At 44.8% G+C, this 21,964-nt stretch overlaps 1 long non-coding RNA gene across 1 annotated transcript; it reads left to right on the forward strand.

Moving 5' to 3' along the window:
* Positions 1-415: 415 nt before the first annotated feature.
* On the forward strand, positions 416-20,824 carry LOC140470845 (uncharacterized). Its single transcript, XR_011956748.1, has 3 exons — positions 416-1,166; positions 9,434-9,713; positions 18,771-20,824. It is a non-coding gene; the product is annotated as an uncharacterized lncRNA (long non-coding RNA).
* The last annotated feature ends 1,140 nt before the right edge of the window (positions 20,825-21,964 follow it).

The following is a 21,964-nucleotide window of genomic DNA, read 5'->3' on the forward strand; positions in this document are numbered from 1 at the left end:
GACCTTGTTTGTGCTTCAGGTCTGGCACCATCTGTCCAGAGACAGACAGAGAGAGAGCGGAGTCAACGTTTCGAGTCCGGGGGCAGCCGTCCCTCGGGAGAGTGGCCTTTGGTCTTGATGTGCCGCCGCACAGTTTCTTGTTCACTCCCACCTCTCTGTCTGTGTGTGTATTTGTCATTATTATTGAGTTTGGTGAGTCCCGGAGCCGGCCCTGTTGTTTCTCTCTCCTGAAAGGGTTGTCCCTTTAAAGAGTCTTTCCCCTGAAGCAGCTGCTAACGGTCACTTGGGGCACGAGGCGGCCGTTAACCGCCATCTCGCGCGGGGCCTGAGGGGGCGGGGCCTGAAGCTAAAATGGCGCCGGGGCCACGCGGGAAGGAAAAGCGCCGAGGGAGAGCGGACTGTGTCAACATGTCCCGTTCCCGAGGGTCAGGATGGTGGTTATTGGGGGGTGGAGGGGGACAGGAGAGATTCCCCCTCCTAGTGAGGCATCTTGTACAAACCGCGAGGTCTTTCTCCGTCTCCCTCTCTCTATACATCTATCTCTCTCTGTAACTGACTGTCCATGACTTGCTTGAACTCTCTGATTATGTCGATTGATCTTGTACAAACCGCGAGGTCTCTATCTATCTCTGTTTGACTGTCTATGACTTGCTTTAACTCTGTCGATTAATCTCGATGACGCTGTGATTTTGTGCCTCTTTCTGACTCTGTTTGACTCTGTTTCTTTAAAACTCTATGTCCCAGTGTGTGTGTCTATGTCTCTCTCTGTTTCTCCCTGCCTCTCTGTGACCCTCTGTCTCTCTCTGACTCTCAGTGACTCTGTAACTGGTGGGAGTACTGTTTGTGTTGCTGAACACAACAACTCCTGCCTTAGAAAAGTGCCGAACTGTTTGCTTTAATCACAGGCGTCCCTGTGTTAGTCCTGGAGCTGAGTGCCCGCCCTGGAAATAAGGTAGTGAAGGGAGACAGCACCTTGTTAAACTACTCTGTTTGATCCCAGTTGAATATATTTTCTGTAAGGATGGTGAAGAGATTTAGTGGGAATACTCCAACCACTGCAGAACCATACACACAATCAACATCAGCAAAAGTCAAGTGGGCAATTAATATTGTGCCGTTTCTAACCAGCAGAGTCTCCCCTGAACTACAAATGTATCGCCATTTCAGTGAGTTTTTAAGCATCTCTATGCAAATCGACATTATCAGAGCAATGTGATGGCACTGGGGAAGCATATAGAGGGAGATTTACCAGGGACATCAGAATGTGACTGTAAGTGAGGCAGGTAGGGGGAACCTGAGTGCAGGAGCCTCAGCCCTTGACCTTGTCCAACAGGTATGAGATTCTTGCTCCCTGTATGGATGAGGAAAAGGGCTCTGGACAGGATGACCCAGCTGACCACAGCACCATGGTGCAGAAGGCCATTCAAGAGGGGGGAGCAAAAAGACAAGTAGTTGTATTGGGGATTCTATAATTAGGGGGATAGATAGTATCCTTTGCAAGGTGGATCGGGAGTCTCACATGGTGTGTTACCTACCCGGTGCCAGGGTGCGGGACATCTCTGACTGGCTTGAAAGGATATTGGAGCGGGAGGGGGACGATCCAGTTGTTGTGGTCCACGTTGGGGCTAACAACTTAGGCAAAGCTGGGATGGAAGACCTGTTTGGGGATTATCGAACACTAGGAAGGAAATTGAAGTACAGGTTCTCAAGGGTCATGATCTCCGGATTACTGCCCGAGCCACGTGCCAATTGGCATAGGGACAAGAAAATTAGGGAAGTAAACACATGGCTAAGGGATTGGTGTGGGAAAGAGGGATTCCATTTCATGGGGCATTGGCATCAGGTTTGGAACCGGGGGGATCTGTACTGTTGGGACAGTCTCCACCTGAACCGAGTAGGTACCAATGTTCTAGCTAAGAGGATAAATAGGGTGGTCAGTAGGACTTTAAACTTCTGAGTTGGGGGGGAAGGGAAAGTGAAAGCGACAGGGAGTATGGAGTTAAATGGAAAGATAAGCAGCAGGATAGCATATGTGCAGGCAGATTTAAACTTGAGACAGCCTGGGAATGCAGCAAAAAGGAAGGATAACTTAGGACATCTTATGACTTCCAATATCTCTAATGATAAGAAAGTTAGCATTAAGGCACTTTACGAATGCTACGAACATTCAATTAACAAAGCAGATGAACTAATGGCACAGATCATTGTGAATGATTATGATGTGGTAGGCATCACAGAGAGGTGGTTACAGGGGGGTCAGGACTGGCAGTTAAACATTCAAGGGTTTTCAACTTATCGAAAAGACAGGGAGGTGGGCAGAGGGGGCGGGGTTGCCTTGTTAGTTAAGAACAAAATTAAATCTATGGCGCTGAATGACATAGCATCGGATGATGTGGAGTCTGTGTGGGTGGAATTGAGGAACCACAAAGGCAAAAAAACCATAGTGGGAATTATGTACAGACCTCCTAACAGTGGTCAGGACCAGGGGCGCAACATGTAACGGGAAATAGAAAAGGCATGTCAGAAAGGCAAGGTCACGGTGATCATGGGAGACTTCAATATGCAGGTGGACTGGGTAAATAATGTTACCAGTGGATCCAAAGAAAGGGAATTCATGGAATGCTTATAGGATGGCTTTTTGGAGCAGCTTGTCATGGAGCCCACAAGGGAGCAGGCTATTCTGGACCTAGTGCTATGCAATGAACCAGACTTTATAAAAAATCTTAAAGTAAGGGAACACTTAGGAAGCAGCGATCATAATATGGTAGAGTTCAGTCTGCAGTTTGAAAGAGAGAAGGCAAAGTCGGATGTAATGGTGTTACAGTTAAATAAAGGTAATTAGAGGGCATGAGAGAGAGGAACTGACGAAAATAGACTGGAAGCAGAGCCTCGCAGGGAAGACAGTAGAGCAAAAATGGCAGGGGTTTGTGGGTAAAATTGAGGATGCTGTACAGAGGTTCATCCCCAAGAAGAGAAAGATTATCCGGGGAGGGATTAGACAGCCATGGCTGACAAAGGAAGTCAGGAAATCTATCAAAGAAAAAGAGAGATCCGAGAAAGTGGCCAAGAGCACTGGGAAATCAGAAGATTGGGAAGGCTCCAAAAACAAACAGAGGATAACAAAGAGAGAAATAAGGAAGGAGAGGATCAAATATGAAGATCGGCTAACCAGTAATATTAGAAATGATAGTAAAAGTTTCTTTCAACACACAAGAGACAAACGACAGTCAAAAGTAGATATTGGGCCACTTCAAATTGATGCTGGAAGCCTAGTGATGGTAGATAAGGAAATAGCAGGAGAACTTAATAAGTACTTTGCATCAGTCTTCACAGTGGAAGACATGAGTAATATCCCAACAATTAAAGGGAGTCAGGGGGCTGAGTTGAGTATGGTTGCCATTACAAAAGAGAAAATGCTAGAAACCTCCTTGGGGGGAGGTTTGCTAGTGCTCTTGGGGGGGGTTTAAACTAACTCTGCAGGGGCATGGGAACCCAGACTGTAGCTTTAGGGTGCAGGACCTGGAGTGTAGGGAGGTTAGGAATATGGCATCAATCTTAAAGGAGGGTGCCTGTAAACAGAAGAGTGGCTTGAAGTGTGTGTACTTTAATGCCAGAAGTATACGAAATAAGGTAGGTGAACTCGCAGCGTGGGTTGGTACCTGGGACTTCGATGTTGTGGCTATTACGGAGACATGGCTAGATCAGGGACAGGATTGGCTGTTGCAGGTTCCAGGGTTTAAATGTTTTAGTAGGGTCAGAGGTGGGGGCAAAAGAGGGGGGGGTGTGGCTTTGCTTGTCAAAGATAGTATTCCAGCGGTGGAAAGGAAGATGGACGAAGATTTGCCATCTGAGGTAGTTTGGGTGGAGGTTAGGAATAGGAGAGGTGAGGTCACCCTGTTAGGAGTCTTTTACAGGCCTCCTAATAGTCCTAGAATCGTTGAAGAAAGGATTGTGAAGATGATTCAGGAGAAGAGCGACAGTAATAGGGTGATTGTTATGGGAGACTTTAACTTTCCTGATATTGATTGGGAAAGCTATAGCTCAAGTTCGTTAGATGGGTCAGTGTTTGTGCAATGTGTGCAGGAGAGTTTCCTGACACAATATGTAGATAAGCCTACAAGAGGTGAGGCCATACTGGATTTGGTTCTGGGTAACGAACCAGGCCAGGTATTAGAACTAGAGGTAGGTGAGCACTTTGGAGACAGTGACCACAATTCGGTGATTTTTACTCTCGTGATGGAGAGGGATAAGTGTGTACTACAGGGCAAGAGTTATAGCTGGGGGCAGGGAAATTATGATGCGTTGAGGCATGACTTAGGATGTGTGGATTGGAAAAGTAGATTCCAAGGCAAGAGCGTAATTGATATGTGGAACTTGTTCAAGGAGCAACTATTGAGTGTCCTTGATAAGTACGTACCTATCAGGCAGGGAGGAAAGGGTCGTGTGAGGGAGCCGTGGTTTAATAAGGAGTTGGAATCCCTTGTTAAATGGAAGAGGGCGGCCTTTGTAAAGATGAGGCGTGAAGGTTCAATAGGGGCAATTGAGAGTTATAAGGTAGCCCGGAAGGACCTGAAGAGAGAGCTAAGAGCAGCAAGGAGGGGACATGAAAGGTCCTTAGTTGGTAGGATTAGGGAAAACCCTAAGGCTTTCTATAGGTATGTTAGGAATAAAAGAATGACTAGGGAAGGAATAGGTCCAATCAAGGATAGTAATGGGAAGTTGCGTGTGGAGGCTGAAGAGATTGGGGAGGCGCTGAATGAATACTTTTCGTCAGTATTCACTCAGCAACAGGACATTGTTGTCGATATAAATACTGAGGCACGAATAAGTAGAATGGATGGCTTTGAGATATGTAGAGAAGAGGTGTTGGAAATTCTGGCAAGGGTGAAAATAGATAAGTCCCCTGGGCCTGATGGTATTTATCCTAGGATTCTCTGGGAAGCAAGGGAGGAGATTGCAGAGCCATTGGCCTTGATTTTTGTGTCCTCTTTGTCGACAGGAGTAGTGCCAGAGGACTGGAGGCTAGCAAACGTGGTTCCCTTGTTCAAGAAGGGGAGTAGGGATAATCCTAGTAACTATAGGCCAGTGAGTCTCACTTCTGTTGTGGGCAAAGTCTTAGAGAGAATTGTAAGGGATAGGATTTATGCACATCTGGATAAGAGTGATGTGATCAAGGATAGTCAGCATGGTTTTGTGAAGGGCAGGTCGTGCCTCACAAACCTTATTGAATTCTTTGAGAAGGTGACTAAGGAGGTAGATGAGGGGAAAGCGGTAGATGTGGTATATATGGATTTTAGTAAGGCGTTTGATAAGGTCCCCCATGGTAGGCTACTGCAGAAAATACAGAGATATGGCATTGAAGGTGAGTTGGAGGTTTGGATTAGGAATTGGCTCTCTGGAAGAAGACAGAGGGTAGTAGTTGATGGCAAAGGTTCATCTTGGAGTGCCGTCACTAGCGGTGTTCCGCAAGGATCTGTTTTGGGACCATTGCTGTTTGTCATTTTTATAAATGACCTGGAGGAAGGGTTAGAAGGTTGGGTGAGCAAGTTTGCGGATGATACGAAAGTCGGAGGAGTTGTAGACAGTGAGGAAGGATATGGCAGGTTACAGCGGGATATAGAGAAGCTGCAGAGCTGGGCAGAAAGGTGGCAAATGGAGTTCAATGTAGCTAAGTGTGAAGTGATTCACTTTGGTAAGAGTAATAAAAAGATGGATTACTGGGCTAATGGTAGACTACTTGGTAGTGTGGAAGAGCAGAGGGATCTTGGTGTCCATGTACACAGATCTCTGAAAGTTGCCACCCAGGTAAATAGTGCAGTGAAGAAGGCATATGGCGTACTGGCTTTTATTGGTAGAGGAATTGAGTTCCGGAGTCCTGAGGTCATGCTGCAGTTGTATAAGACTCTGGTGCGGCCGCATCTGGAATATTGTGTGCAGTTTTGGTCGCCATACTATAGGAAGGATGTGGAGGCACTGGAACGGGTGCAGAGGAAGTTTACCAGGATGTTGCCTGGTATGGTAGGAAAATCCTATGAGGAAAGGCTGAGGCACTTGGGGTTGTTTTCATTGGAGAAAAGAAGGTTTAGGGGTGATTTGATAGAGGTGTACAAGATGATTAGGGGGTTAGATCGGGTTGACAGTGAGAACCTTTTTCCACGTATGGAGTCAGCTATTACAAGGGGGCATAGCTTTAAATTAAGGGGGGGGTAGATATAGGACTGATGTTAGGGGTAGGTTCTTCACTCAGCGAGTCGTAAGTTCATGGAATGCCCTGCCAGTAGCAGTAGTGGACTCTCCCTCTTTATGGGTATTTAAGCGGGCATTGGATAGGTATATGCAGGATAGTGGCTTAGTGTAGGTTAGGGGTGCTTTGATCGGCGCAACATCGAGGGCCGAAGGGCCTGTACTGCGCTGTAATGTTCTATGTTCTATGTTCTATGTAAAAGCTAAAAAGTCTTAAAATTGATAAATCTCCTGGCCCCGATGGGCTACATCCTAGAGTTCTGAGGGAGGTGGCTGAGGAAACAGCGTAGGCGTTGGTTGAGATCTTTCAAAATTCACTGGAGTCAGGGAAAATCCCGAATGATTGGAAGATTGCTGTTGTAACCCCCTTGTTCAAGAAAGGATCAAGACAAAAGATGGAAAATTATAGGCCAATTAGCCTAACCTGGGTTGTTGGTAAAATTTAGAATCCATCATTAAGGATGAGGTTTCTAAATTCTTGCAAAAGCAGGGTCGGATTAGAACAAGTCAACATGCATTTAGTAAGGGGAGGTCGTGCCTGACAAACCTGTTGGAGTTCTTTGAAGAGGTGACAAGTAGGTTAGACCGGGGAAACCCAGTGGATGTGGTCTATCTCGACTTCCAAAAGGCCTTTGATAAGGTGCCACACGGGAGGCTGCTAAGCAAGGTGAGGGCCCATGGTGTTCGAGGTGAGCTACTGGTATGGATTGAGGATTGGCTGTCTGACAGAAGGCAGAGAGTTGGGATAAAAGGTTCTTTTTCGGAATGGCAGCCGGTGACAAGCGGTGTCCTGCAGGGTTCAGTGTTGGGGCCGCAGCTGTTCACATTATATATTAATGATCTGAATGAAGGGACTGGGGGCATTCTAGCGAAGTTTGCCGATGATACAAAGTTAGGTGGACAGGCAGGTAGTACTGAGGAAGTGGGGAGGCTGCAGAAGGATCTAGACAGTTTGAAAGAGTGGTCCAGGAAATGGCTGATGGAATTCAATATGAGCAAATGCGAGGTCTTGCACTTTGGAAAAAAGAATACATGCATGGACTACTTTCTAAACGGTGAGAAAATTCGTAAAGCCAAAGTACAGAGGGATCTGGGAGTGCTAGTTGAGGATTCTCTAAAGGTAAACATGCAGGTTGAGTCCGTGATTAAGAAAGCAAATGCAATGTTGTCAATTATCTCAAGAGGGTTGGAATCTAAAAGCTCCATTGTGCTACTGAGACTTTATAAAGCTCTGGTTAGGCCCCGTTTGGAGTACTGTGTCCAGGTTTGGTCCCCACACCTCAGGAAGGACATACTGGCACTGGAGCGTGTCCAGCGGAGATTCACACGGATGATCCCTGGAATGGTAGGTCTAACATATGAGGAACGGCTGAGGATCCTGGGATTGTATTCATTGGAGTTTAGAAGATTAAGGGGAGATCTACTAGAAACTTACAAGATAATACATGGCTTGGAAAGGGTGGACGCTAGGAAATTGTTTCCATTAGGCGAGAAGACTAGGACCCATGGACACAGCCTTAGAATTAGAGGGGGTAAATTCAGAACAGAAATGTGGAGACATTTCTTCAGCCAGAGAGTGGTGGGCCTGTGGAATTCATTGCCACAGAGTGCAGTGGAGGCTGTGACGCTAAATGTCTTCAAGGCAGAAATTGATAAATTCTTGATGTCATAAGGAATTAAGGGCTAAGGGTAGAATGCAGGTAAGTGGAGTTGAAATGCCCATCAGCCATGATTGAATGGGGGAATGGACTTGATGGGCCGAATGGCCTTACTTCCGCTCCTATGTCTTATGGTCTTATGGATGTTGCCTTGGGGGCTGGAGAGTTTCAGTGATGGAGAGAGATTGGACAGACTGGGGTTGTTTTCCTTAGAGCAGAGCAGATTGAGAGTGTGGGGACATGATTGTGATGTATAAAATGATGAGGGGCGTAGACAGAAAGAAACCTCCCCCACCCCTTCGAAGGAGGGATCAATGACTGGGGGAGGGGCATAGATAGAAGGTAAGGGACAGGAGGTTCAGAGGGGGATGTGAGGGAAAACATTTTCACTCAAAGGGTGGTAGGGAATTTGGAACTCACTGCCTGTAAGGGTGTGAGAGGCAGAAATCCTCATCACATCGAAGAACGATTTATATGTGCACTTCCAATCCAAAGCTAGAGTCAGATTAAGTGGTTCTTGATGTTTCAGAAGTATATTGTTGCAGAAATAGTGGCTTGGATAAGGTGAGTAGCCAAGGTCTTTTTTTCCCCAGGGGAGGGAGTCCAAAACTGGAGGGCAGTGGTTTAGGGTGAGAGGGGAAAGATTTAAAAGTGACCTGAGGGTTAACGTTTTCACACAGAGGGTGGTGCGTATTTGGAATGAGCTGCAACAGGAAGTGGTAGAAGTGGGTACAGTAACAACCTTTCAGAGACATTTGGAAAGATACATGGATAGGAAAGGTTTTGACGGATATGGGCCAAACACAAACAAATGGACTAGTTCTGTTTGGGGACCTGGTCAGCATAGATGTGTTGGGCTGAAGGGCTTATTTCTGTTCTGTGACCTTATGACTGGGAGTATGGTATTAGAAAACAGAGGTGGTTGCTTTTGACTGGCATGGATCATGATCAAAGTGGGCTGTGGGATGGGGACAGTGATGCCAACCCCCAGGATGTTGACAGTGTGGTGGGATGGACTGTGATAGTAACCTGCAGGATGATGACAGTGGGGTGGGGGTGGGGACAGTGACAGGATGTTGTTACTGTGGGGTGTGGGGACAGTAACAGTAACTCCCGGGATGTTGAATGTGGTTTGGGGATGGGGACAGTGACAGTAACCCCCAGGCTGTTGAATGTGGGGTGGGGGTACGGACAGTGACAGTAACCCGCAGATGTTGATACTGCGGGGGGTGGGAACAGTGACGGTAACTCCCAAGATTTGACATTGCAGGGGTTGGGGACTGCATTGGTAGTACCATTGAACATCAGGCGGCAATGGTTGGATGATGTTCTATTTGACCATCCATAGTTAACACAAATCTTTCGAAGTGTAGATTTTACAACAGATGGAGACTTTGCAATGATGTGAAATCTCAGTTGTTTTATTTCTCCTTTCTGTTAGTTATTATCCTGTCATAGAAGTTAACATCTGCGAAAAAACGACAATTTCAACATCCAATCTATTATTTCCTCTTTGTCTTGTTTTGTTCCAGTTCCTGTTGCTGGGGTTTTCCTCACCCCCAGAGTCAATAAAATGGAGGATCCACTTGGGAATCATCTAGTGTGTGTTTTGTGTCGACGTACAGGACCATACTTTCAAAGATAAGCCTTAAACAATGCCAGTGGGAATTACAACTTTAGCTCAGACAGGAGAGAGCTGGCCATTGAGTCCTTTCAGTCCCAGCACCAAGGCAGATACCAGTGCGTCGCAATCAACAGGGGTTGGAACGATATTTAATGTGACCAGGAATTCCATCAACCTCACAGAGCCAGGTAACTTATTCTTCATCTTTGATCTGTGCACGTTCTTCACTGGAGTCCAGAAGTCTTGACATGAACACTGAAAAATTGCTTCAGAAACTCAGCAGGTCGGCAGCATCTGTGGGGGTGGGGGGGAGGAGGGAGGAGAGGGAGGTAGGAAGGAGGGAGAGAGAGAGAGAGAGAAATATCCTTTCTCAGATAAGGGAGGCCTTCATAGCAATAGGATTCAAGTCCAAGTGAAGGAATGTCTCGCTACAATCGGACACGGTGAGAGCACACCCTGGAGAACTGTGTGAGCAGTTTGTGGTTTCCTTATTTGAGGAAGGATATTGTGCCTATGGAGGGGGTGCAGCGAAGGTTTCCCAGAATGATGACTGGGATGGAAGGACTGACAGATGGAGAGAGACTGGAATGATTAGGGTGACACTTACTGGAGTTTAGAAGAATTAAGGGGGAATCTCCCAGAAACCAAAAGCTTGAACAACGATGAAACAGAATAAACATGGGGAGGGTGTTCCCAGTGACCAGGCGGAGAGTCCAGAACCGGGGGTCACAGTCAAAAGGAAATGGAGTGGGACTGAGATGGGGAGAAATGTCTTTACCCAGAGAGTGGGGAGCCTGTGGAATTCTCTGTCACAGAAAGCAGTCAGGGCCAGAACACTGAATGTTGTTCAGGAAGGAGTTGGATTGAGTTCTTTGGGGGCTAAAGGAAGAGAGTGGGGAGACAAGGGACTGCGTTGGGTGATCAGCCATGATCCCTTTGAATGGGCGGAGCAGACTAGAGGGGCCGAATGGCCGCCTCCTGATGATATTTTAGATGTTTCTCTGTGAATGGCCCAGTTGCCGCCAACTGGTGGAGGATAAGGCAAGATTTGCCTCGATATATGCAGGCCGTGAAAATGAGAGACAGTAATTTCTAGTTGACAATTTAGAGAGAGTTGGTGCAGAGCGATCTTTTGAGTTTAGCATCGAATAGTTTGAGTTGGATTGGTGGGATATTGTTAATGAGAGAGGCTGCACAGCTACAATGATGCTACTGCAATGGTGAGGGTTTGGAGGGAATTTTCAGACATGAGGGTTTCCCTCCAAACGTACTAGTGTTCGCAGGGCGACAGTGAGCACTGGGGTTGGTGTTTGCTGAAGGGATGATGTTATTGACAGGAAATCGTCTCTGAATCCAGCACAGGCACACAGCATTGAGATGGCAGTACTCATTGTCCCACTGTTTCTGATCCTTTCTCTCCTCACATTGCTTCCCATTAAACTCGGGGATTGGAAACAAGGTGAGTGAGACACTCCAGCAGGTAACCCCGGTGATCGTTCTCCAGTTGGCACTCTGTGTAGGTTTCAAACTGATGTTGCTCACATAGTGTGCGTATGAGAGAATATGTGTGTGAGTACGTTTGAGTGAGAGTATGAAAGTGTACGTGTCTGTGTGTGTGTGAGAGAGAGAGAGAGACCCACATTTTCATTGACACTTACGCATAGTTTCACGTACGCACCCACACACTGCTCAGTCATGCCTGCAGTGCACATTGTAGACCACACTTGAGAAGCTGAACACCGTCCAGGGACAACACAGCCCCTGCTTGACTGGCAACACATCCACTCCATCCACCACCCGTGCTCAGTTTCCACATCCAGAGTACTGCAGATATTTTTGATCCCTTTACTTGAGGAGGGATATAGTTGAAGTGGAGGGAGTTCAAAGGAGATCACTGAATTGATTGCCCAGATGAAAGTTTTAGTCTTATGAGAAGAGACTGGTACAATTTTGATCTCTTTACTTGAGGACAGATGCAGTTTATACTGGATGTAGTTCAGAGGAGATTCACTCAATCATTTCCAGAGATGACGGGTTTGTCTTGGATGAGAAATTAAGCAGTTTCTCTGGAGTTTGTAAGACCGATCTAACTGAAGGTTATAAAATGCTAAAGGGGGTATTGACAAAGGAGTTGGAGAGAGGATGTTTGCTCATGTGGGAGAATCTAGAACAAGAAGTTATCATTTCAGGATAAGGGGCTGGGCAGACGGAAAACAGAGGTAAGGAGGAATGAATTCTCTCAAATGTGGAGAGGGTTGTAAATCTGTGGGATCACTCCTCCCAACCCCCTCACTCAGGACACTGCATAAATTGGAGGAGGAGACAGACAGATTGTTAATCTATGATGGGTCAAAGGGGGTGTTTGCGGGAAAGTGGGGTTGAGGCTGAGGTGGGATTAGTGGAGCAGGTTCCTGATGGGCCAAATGGACTCAACCTGATTCTAGCTTGTATGTTCTTGTGGAGCTATATTATTAGTTAGTAGCAAAACTACTAGGAGGGTGAAAATTAAGTTTGATTTAACAAAATAGGTTTTAATTCGTGAACATTGGAAAATAAAGACAAAAGTGATTCCACACAAATTTGGTGAAGGATGTTTGTTGAAAGAAACGAAAAGACAATAAAAAGTAGGGGGTAAAATTCTAAAGGGGGTGCAGGAGCAGGGGGAGTTGGGGGTATATATCCACAGATCAGTGAAGGCGCCTTAACGCGGGAGAGAGCAGTTAATGAAACGCACAGCATCCTCAGCTTTATTAATAGGGGCATAGAGTCCGAGAACAAGGAGGTGATGTTGAAGTTGTAGAAGACACTGGTGGACCTCAGCTGAAGTGTCAGAGGGAGAGAGTGATAACTGGTAGGTGGTGGTTCAACCTGAGTGTTACCATGCCTCACACAAGGGAAGGAGTGGAGGAGGACAGTCCTTCATGGTATCCTCAATCAGTGAGAGATTCAAACCCACGCTGTCGATGTTACTGCACATTCCAAACCAGCCATCCAGCCAACTGAACTAACCTGACACCCAACACAAAGCAGAGAGCGGAAAAGAAATTAATTCCAGTGACAGCACAAGTCTTGAATGGAGAATATTAGATTATAATGGAGACACATCTTTGATGTGTTGGGTATTTCTTTGTATGTGTATAACACTTTACCTTCACAGGCAACAGTCGCTGAATTTAGAAATACATTTGATAAAGGGAGTTGGCCTTCTATTACCCAGGCTGGTTTTCTTCTGTTCTGGACACTTTACTTAAGGAAGGAGGTTCAAACCCTGCAGACAGTGTGAAGGAGATTTACGAGAATGATCACAACGATGAGGGATTTTAGATTCAGGGAAAGGTTCAAGAGATTGAGCTTATTCGCTTTTGAGCAGAGAAGATGAAATGTTGACCTTATTGAGACATTGAAAGTTTGAACAATTCTGACGGGAAAGCAACTTATTGTTTCCCACTCATTAGTCTATTAGTAACTGGCTGGTCAGAATTTCAAGATTTTCAGTGAGAGTGTGAGATGAGGAGAAACTTATTTGGCTTGTTGGGTTTGGAATGTGCTGCTTGGGACAGTGGTGGAGGCGGATTGCATAGGAGGTTTGAAAAGAGAGCTGAATATAAATTTGAAAGGGATGATGGTATAGGGCTGGAGACTGGGACTAGCTGGGTAGCTCATTCAGGAGCTGGTACAGACACGAATTATCTCCTTCTGTACAGTAAAAGTTTATGATTCTATGAATCTAGTTGGACATGGACTAGTTGGTCCGAAGGGTCTGATTCCTTGCTGAGTGACTCTATGATTCTATTATGAGGGACATGGACAGGGAGGAATGGAAGCAGCTGTTTCCCTTAGTCGAAGGGTCAGTAACAAGGGGGGGACATCATTTTAAAGTGAAGGGAAAGAGGTTTTGAGAACGATTTGAGGATTGTTTTACCCAGAGGATGGTGGGGATCTGGAATGTGTGAAAATAAAGTATTTGGACTTTCAATTTCTATTTGAAATCACTAATTGCTCTAGTGTGTGGGAATGCCACTTTGTAACTGCAAGTGGTTTATTACTGTGGAATATTCATTTAAAGGAGCAGGAAGAGGCCATGGAGGAGTCCCTTGAGCCCGTTCCACCATTCAATGCCTAATCTGTGACCTGACTCCGTAGACCTGCCTTTGGCCCTTATTCCCTTAAAAACTTTCCTGAACAAAAAACTTACCTCTCAGATTTAAAACTAACAACTGATCCAGCAATGCCTGCTGTTGTGGAAGAGAGTTCCAAACCTCCCCCAGCCTCTGTGCATATTAGGACTTACGAACATCTGTCCTGAACAGTCTGGTCTGAGTTGTCCGGCTATGCCCTCCCAATTTCTATGATCCCCAAACAGTGGAAACACTTTCAATCTATCCACCCCGTCTTTTCCTGTTAATATCTTCAATCAGATCATCCCTGAACCGTGTAAATTCTGGACAGAACAGGCTTAATTTGTGTAATTTCTCCACATAACTTAATCCCTGAAGCCCAGGTATCATTCTTGTAAACTCACGATGTACTTCCTCCCAGGCTAATCTATCCTTCTTCAGGTGTGGTGCACAGATCTGCTCCAAGTGGGGTCTAACAAGGGGTTTGTATAACTGCAGCATCCCTTCTGCATCCTTGTACTCCAGTCCTCTCAATATAAAGGCCAGCATTTCATTAGCTTTCTTCAGGCACTGAGTGTCAGAAATAAAAAGAAACACAGAAATTGTTGGGAAAAATGCAGCAGGGACAGATTGTTTGCCACCTGGGGACTGACTGTTTACTGTTGAAGACAACTTGCCATCCAATGTGTGTCTATCTACAGCACATGGACTGCAGCAGTGTAAGAAAGCAGCTCATCTCTACTTTCTCAAGGGAACAAGTAGGGATGAGTTGGGCAATAAATGCTGGGTCCAGTGGGTGATACCCATGTGCCATGAGTGAATAATAAAAGAATGTAATTTACCCCAGGGCCTCCACCTTCCCTTTGTGAGCTTGTTCTGGGAGGGGAGATACTAACTTTGTAGTGAATGTTGATGCAAAATACCCATTTAATGTTATTGAGTCACCTGGTTCATGAACTGCTTTGAAAAGGTTGATATATAGCCAAGAGCTTAGGTTTGTGTTCCTGCTGGTTTGGGGCTGTGACCTTAATTATTACTCTATATTTAATTTTGAGGCATCGTTTGCTGTTGGTTTAACATTCTGATCTCTAACCTTTCAGTTCACTTTGCTTATTGTTTTCTGATTGTAGATGACTCCGAAATAGACAGCAGTTTGGTGTACTCAGTTTTCATCATCTCCAAACCAAGAAATGGTGGGACAGGACAAAATATATACTTATATAATGTTTCTCATTCAGTGAAAGTAGAGATTTTCTTCAGTTTATCTTAACCCTGAAAATCCCAGCCACTTTTAAGCATCACTGATGTTTCTCTTGCTCATGGCAAGGAGTGAAGGTCCATGAATCCTTTTACATCATTTGAATTTATTAATAATCGATAGTGTTTGCAATCATCTAAATCATAGACATGTTCCATCTATGTCAACTAAATTAACAACAGAGCAATGTGAATTGGAAGAGGAAACGTTACACTGATTGACTTTGCTTTATCTGACATCCTGTTTTGAGGAGATGCCTAAATTTTAGGCCCTGGGACATCAATCTGTTGTTTTCCCCAGTACAACAGCTTAATGTCTGAGAGTGGCCATGGTCTTTGGGGCAAGGAGTCATTCATTTTAGGTCTAGCATCATTCACATGAGGAGCATTGCCATTTCATTATCCTGAGTGTTTCTTTGATGATACAAAGATAAGTGGAAGGACCGGTATTGTTGAGGAAGCAGGGAGGCTGCAGAGGGATTTGGACAGGGGAAGAGAGTGGGCAATGAAATGGCAGATGGAATACAATGTGGGAAAGTGTGAAGTTATGTACTTTAGTAGGAAGAACAGAGATAGAGACTGTTTTCGAAATGGAAAACATTACTGCAGACAGCTGTCATGATGTCTTTAAGACAGAGATAGATAGGTTCTTTATCAGTAGAAGGATCAACTGTTACAGAGAGAAGGCAGGAGAATGAGATTAACAAACATATTAGCCATGATGGAATGTTGGAGCAGACTTGATGGGATGAATGGCTGCTATATCTTATGGTCTTGGCACTAAGTGACTAATATATTGTGATGCATCGCACAGTTTAGTCCCTCAGATTCAGAGCTTTCTGAGCATGTGCTATGAGTCACCCACACGAAAAAGTGTTCAGGCAGCTGGCCAACCAACACAACACATCCCAGTCTCAGCCCCAATTTCCTGCCCCCACTCCCTTTAACTCCTCACTGATTAACAATCTGTCAGTCCCCTCCTTCAATTTGTTTAGTGTCCTGAAGAGGGGGGGCGGGGGGGGGGAGGAAAGGGTGAAGTCCCAGAGATTCCTAGCCCTCTCCCTTGGAGAGAAGCCATTTCTCAGCATCTCTGTTTTCAATCTGTCCCATGCTCTTCTGAAACAATGACCCTCTCGTTCTAAATTGTCCCACATGAGGAAACATCCTCTCTCTGTCTCCTTTGTCAATCCCACCCCCTTTAGCGTCCTATATCCCTCAGTTGGATCTCCTCTCATTCCTCTAAACTACAGAGAGTATTGGCCTTGACTACTCAATCTGTCTTTTGAAGACAAACCCCTCCTCTCTGAACATGAAATGTACAAAATCACATTGCAGTTGGTTGGTATCTTGGATGTAGAATACACATCTCAAAGTGAGAGATCTACAGCCAAGGAAAAGGCCCATCGAGTCTGTGCCGGTCAGAAATAACCACCTCACTATTCTCTAATCCTATTTCCTCTGCACCTGGCCCCATAGCCCTGGTGTCACCAATGCACATCTAAATCCTCCTTCAATGTGATAAGGGTTTCATCTTCTCCCAACCTTACAGGCAGTGAGTTCCAGATTCCCACCACCTTCTGGGTGAACAAGATTTTCCTCACATCCCCTCGAAACCTCCTGGCCCTTACCTCCAATCTATGCCCCTCCTCCACCTCTGTCAAGGGGTGAAAGTTCCTTCCTATCTTCACCCCTCATTGTTTTATACATCCCTCTCTTTCAATCTACTCTGCTGTAAGGTCAACAATCCCAGTCTGTCCAATCTCTCTCAATCACTGAAACTCTCCAGCCCCCAAGGCAACCTGCTGGTAAATCTCCCTGTGCATCCTCTCATAGTTCATTCAGATATATCCTGTTGGTAAAATATCTTTTATTTATAGCTCACTCCACTGGTGCATCAGGAAAGAAACACATAGATTATTTTGTAGTGAAAAAGAGGACTGTTAATTTTTAATCAGCAAAGTTATGTTTTTAGCTGGCAGTTAATGTAAAGTCACTATTGTCTCATTAGAGAGAGAGGTGTGGGAGAGAAAGAGAGAGAAAAAGCAACAACTGTTTATGATTTAACCTGAGGGTCGCCACATCTAAGGCACAGGGAATGATCGTTCACAGCAATCTCAACCAGAGCAGCAATTGAACTCCAAGCTGTCAGCGTGACTCGACATTGTAAGCCAACTACAGAATCAACTGAGCAACCCAACCCCTACATGATCAATGGCAAAAACATTGGGTGGCTCAGTGGCTGGGTGGTTAGCATTGATGTCTCACAGCACCAGGGACCCAGGAACAATTCTAGCCTTGGGGGACTGGCTGTGTGGAGTTTGCACCTTGTCCCATTCTCTGCTTGGGTTTTCTCCAGGTGTTCTGGTTTCCTCCCAAAGTCCAAAGATGTGGAGTTTAGATGGATTGGCCATGCTAAGTTGCCCATAGTGTGAGGGATAGGCAGGCGAAGACTGAGGCGAGGAGGAATTTCTTCTCTCAGAAGTTGAGAGTGTTTGGAACTCCTTGCCACAGAGCTGTGTGAGGGGACTGGGGTAGGTAGATTCTTGATCAGTTGGGGAATTGAGTGTTACATGTTAAGTGCAGGAAAGTGACCGTGAGGAATGGTGCATCAATCATGATGCTATTGAATGGCTGAGCAGGCTCGAGAGGCCAAATAGCTTTCTCCTGTTCCTGTCTGTGATAGTCCTTCAAGAAATGAAATCTGTCCTCCTCACCCAGTCTGCCCTGCACATGACTCCTAATCCTTTCCAAATTCCTCACCAACTTCTGGCTGAGCAAGTCGATTGGTTCAAGGACATTTCTGATTTGCATCCACTTCCCACTTTGGCAGAGATAACCGCATCCTGTTCAGAGTACAGAGAAATAACGTTTGCCAGGGTCAGTTTTTCGCTTGTTGAGATCACATGCTTTGCCAAGAGAAATTGGTCTGGATAACGACCCCAGATATTCACAGCTCCTCCTGTACACTCTGTCTTTCAGGCAAAGTTTATTATTCTCATCCAAATTTAGAGTTATACGGCATGGAAACAGGCCCTTTGGCCCAACTTGCCCAAGCTTAACAGCATTCCCAAACTCAACTAGTCCCATTTGTCTGCATTTCGCCCATATCGCTCTCAGCCTTTTTTATCCATGTACCTTTCCAAATGTCTTTGAAACGTAATTGTACCTGCCTCTACCACTTCCTCTGGCGGCTCATTCCATATACTCTGTCCTCTGTGTGATAAATTTGCCTCTCAGATCCTTTTTTAATCTTTCCCCTCTCACCTTAAACCTGTGCCCACTAGTTTTGGACACCCCTACCCTGGGGAAAAGACCATAGCTGTTTACCTTATCTATGCCCCTCGTGATTTTATAACCTCTCAGGTCACCCCTATGTCTCTGAAAAACTGGTAGAAAAGCTCCCAGATTATGCAGCTTCTTGTTATAACTCAAATCTACAGTCGTGGTAACATCTTTGTAAATCTTTTCTGTACCCTTTGCAACTTGAGAACATCCTTTCCACAGCAGGTTGACCAGCACTGTAGACAGTGTTCTAAAAGTGGCCTCACCAACGTCCTGTACAGCTGTAACATGATGCCCAACCCCTGCCGTCAGTGCTCTGACCAGTGAAGGGAAGCTGTGACACCACATTCAAGGAACTGTCTTCCTGCACCCCTAGGTCTGTTTGTTCAGAAACACTCCTCAGACTTGTACTATTAACAGTATTAGTCCTGCCCTGGTTTGCCTTACCAAAATGCAACACCTTACATTTATCTAAATTAAACTTCATCTGGATCAAATTTCCATCATACTCTTAGATAACAACCTCCTCTGTCCACAATGACACTACTTTTGGTCCTGCTCCTGTCTACTATGTTGTCCTGTTTTCAGACTGACCAAGCAGAGCAGCAACGACCCTGCATCACATACACCACCTTGAGGCAGACAGATACAGGAGGGGATGAGGAACCAGGTCAAGATGAAGAGAGAAACGTTTATGTCAACCTTCCACAGACATCGTGAGACAGCGTAAAAGAAAGCCTGTGAAGCTTCACAAATCGATCAATAGCAATCCTACCTTGCAGCAAATGAGGAGGACAAGGAAGAGAAGGCATCGCAATGTCACGTTACTGTGACTAGGCTAGGCTTTGTCTCAATTCAGTCAGCAAGATGTCAGTTCCAAAGGTGGACTTGCCTTGAGAAACCATCTGCATAATTGTCTCTTCCACAACCCTCAGTGTGTCAGTCTATTCCCACTGTAGCACAATCTAACTGTTGGTGGCCGAGATTTGAGATTTTATGCTGATCATTCCTAACTTGGATATCCATTTCATCTCCTGGCGAATGAGTCCAGGCTGATGAGCCAATGAACTAAATGTACTCTCCATGTTTTGTTTAAATTGTTGTGAGCTGGAAACAATTCAAGGCAGGATTGTTTTCTAGCCCGATCTTTATTGCCCTCTAATTTCATCACTTCCAGTACATACCCAGCTCTCATTTCATACCTCACATGGAAGCATACCTCCACCACGATCTCAGGCTGCACAATCCAAATCCTAACAACTCCGAGTAAAGATATTTCTCATCTCACTCCTCGCTCTCTTGCTGACAATCTTGAAATTGTGACCTCCAGTTCCTGACATACGAAGTAATGGTAACAAAATATTTGTCTTTTCCCTGTCAAAATTCTTCATAATTTTGAACATCTCCATAAAGTCCCCCTCTTAATCTTCTCTGCTCCAAGGAGAAGGAGCCTGATATCACTAATCCTTCCTTGTATGTAAAATCCTCTATTCCTGCTGCCATTCTCGTAAAACTTCAATGAACCCTCTCCAGATCTTAAAGCTTCTTAAATAAACTGCCCAGAACTGAACACAAATGTGGTCTGATTTGTGGAGGTGGAGCATCGTCTCCTCAGCTTTATCCTCAATGCCTCTATTTATAACAGCAAGAATCCTATCAGCCTTCTTCACAAAGGTTTCAGCTTGTCTGGCCAACTTCAGAGAATGATACACGTCAACCCGAGGTCCCTCTGCCCCAGTGCTCCCTTCAAAGACGTACCATTGAGCCTGCATTGTTGCCGTGTGTTTCTGTTAGCAAAATGCATTACCTCACATTTCTCTGCATTGGAATTCATCTGCCAGATTTCTGCCCATTTGTAAACTTGTCAATCTTCCTGTGAAGTCACTCAGCATCATCTTCACAATTCACTCTTCTCCCTGGGTTAGTATCAACTGCAATTTAGAGATAATATAATCTCAACACCAAACTCCTAATCATTTATATAACCAATGTAGTTATCAATGTATACTTGTCAGCTTCTTCTATGTGCACACAAGTATCAATTCTACCTGTCCGTTTCCCCTATGTGAACGTGTGAGTGTATTTACCAGTCTGTTCCTGGTCTGCGAATTGGGACTGTCGATATTCATCTGTACTTGTCAGTTTCACCTATATCAGTATGTAAATGCAGTTACAATCTATGCTCCTCAATGTCTGCATTGTCAATATGTTAATTTACTTATTGACTTCTACTTGTCAGATCCTGTTTGGTGAATGTGAACAGTGCAGGTACCAATATATCTGCTCTGAATATGAGACTGTCATTATCAGACTGTACTTGTCAGTTTATGCTGTGTGAAACTGGGAGTGTAGTTATCATTCTGTTCCTGTCAGTTTTAGCTTTGTGAATGAGAGCATGGTTATTAATTTGTTCCCGACAGTTACTGCAGTGTGAATGTGTGACAAAAGTTAACCGAAACTGACCAATGGAGACTGTTAGTCACACATTTGCATCACAGTAACAGGGTCGTCATCGTTTATTTGTTTCTGCAACATGAATGAGTGTGTAATTATCAGCCTGCACTTGTCAGTGTCTACTCTTGTGTATTAAAGTGGACGCTAGCAATATTCTGTGTCTGTGTGATACATTCTGTGATAGTTGTTATTAGGGTGTTGAGACTGGATCTTAATCTTTTCCGCATGTTGTGATTTCTGAGTTGACTGTCAGTTGACTGTGAGGGTGAGTGGGGGAGAAAGGAGATAAGGTGATGGCAGAAGGGAAACTGCTTTATTCTGAGAACCATTCTGAATTATGGTCACACGTTTCTTGTTTGGGGAGAGAGTCTGGGATCTGTGATATCACTGAGACATTTAGTTTTAATTTGTACCCAGACATTGTTGGTGTTTTTGTTTGTGAAAGTGAGTTTTATTCTGCATGCCAGTCCAGTTTTGTATGATATTTTTATACCAATATGCAACACAACAGCATGTCATCACCTTTCTCACCAAAATTAGAATTGCTGATATGGCACAGCTCAGAAGCAGACCATTCGGCTCATTGTATCTGTACTGGGACATTCTCTTATGTATCAGTTCTGCAGTAATTGTTGGGGATGTGAACTTCATCCACTCATTGGCAGTGTCTATATGGCAAGGACAATTTGACATCTGACTTTTAATAACTATAGTGCTGGTTTTGATATGTTTCCCACAATCTCAATCACACATCATTGGTCGGATCACATTTGTGTTCAGTTCTGCGCACTTTATTTCAGAAAGGATCCTCAAGCTGTGGAGAGGGTTCATCAGAGATTTACTGGATCTCATTCACCTGTGTTCAGTTGTTTTTTTTGTCTGAGTGTAGCATAAACTCTGTAAACAAACACTTTTCAATGATGCTTAATTTTATTGCATTTCAGTCTCAATTTATTTTTACATTACATGTATGTGCATGTGTGGTAGACTTTATCAGGCGCTGCGTATCCTCAGCTGTGATAAGTGATGTTGAGAGTCAATTCATATCTGGAAATAGTTGAGGCCAAATTTTATTATTTTCCTTTTAGCATCCAGTGGCTGAGTGAGAGGGAGTTTACTCTTGAACTGAAATACAGACTGACAACACATGTCTCCTGTCGTGAATGGAAAACAGCCAAAGTTCTTTAATTGTTAGTGCCTGTAGGAATCATGTGTAAGTGAAAACGTAACACACTGCAACAGAAAGGATTCAGTTCTGCTCTTCTGAGTCAAGGTAGGAAACACAATGGACCTTTTGTATCTTGGATAGCGCGGAATCTAACAGAGAG

This window comes from Chiloscyllium punctatum, chromosome 52 (genome assembly GCF_047496795.1).
Source record: "Chiloscyllium punctatum isolate Juve2018m chromosome 52, sChiPun1.3, whole genome shotgun sequence".
Taxonomy (NCBI): Eukaryota; Metazoa; Chordata; class Chondrichthyes; order Orectolobiformes; family Hemiscylliidae; genus Chiloscyllium; species Chiloscyllium punctatum.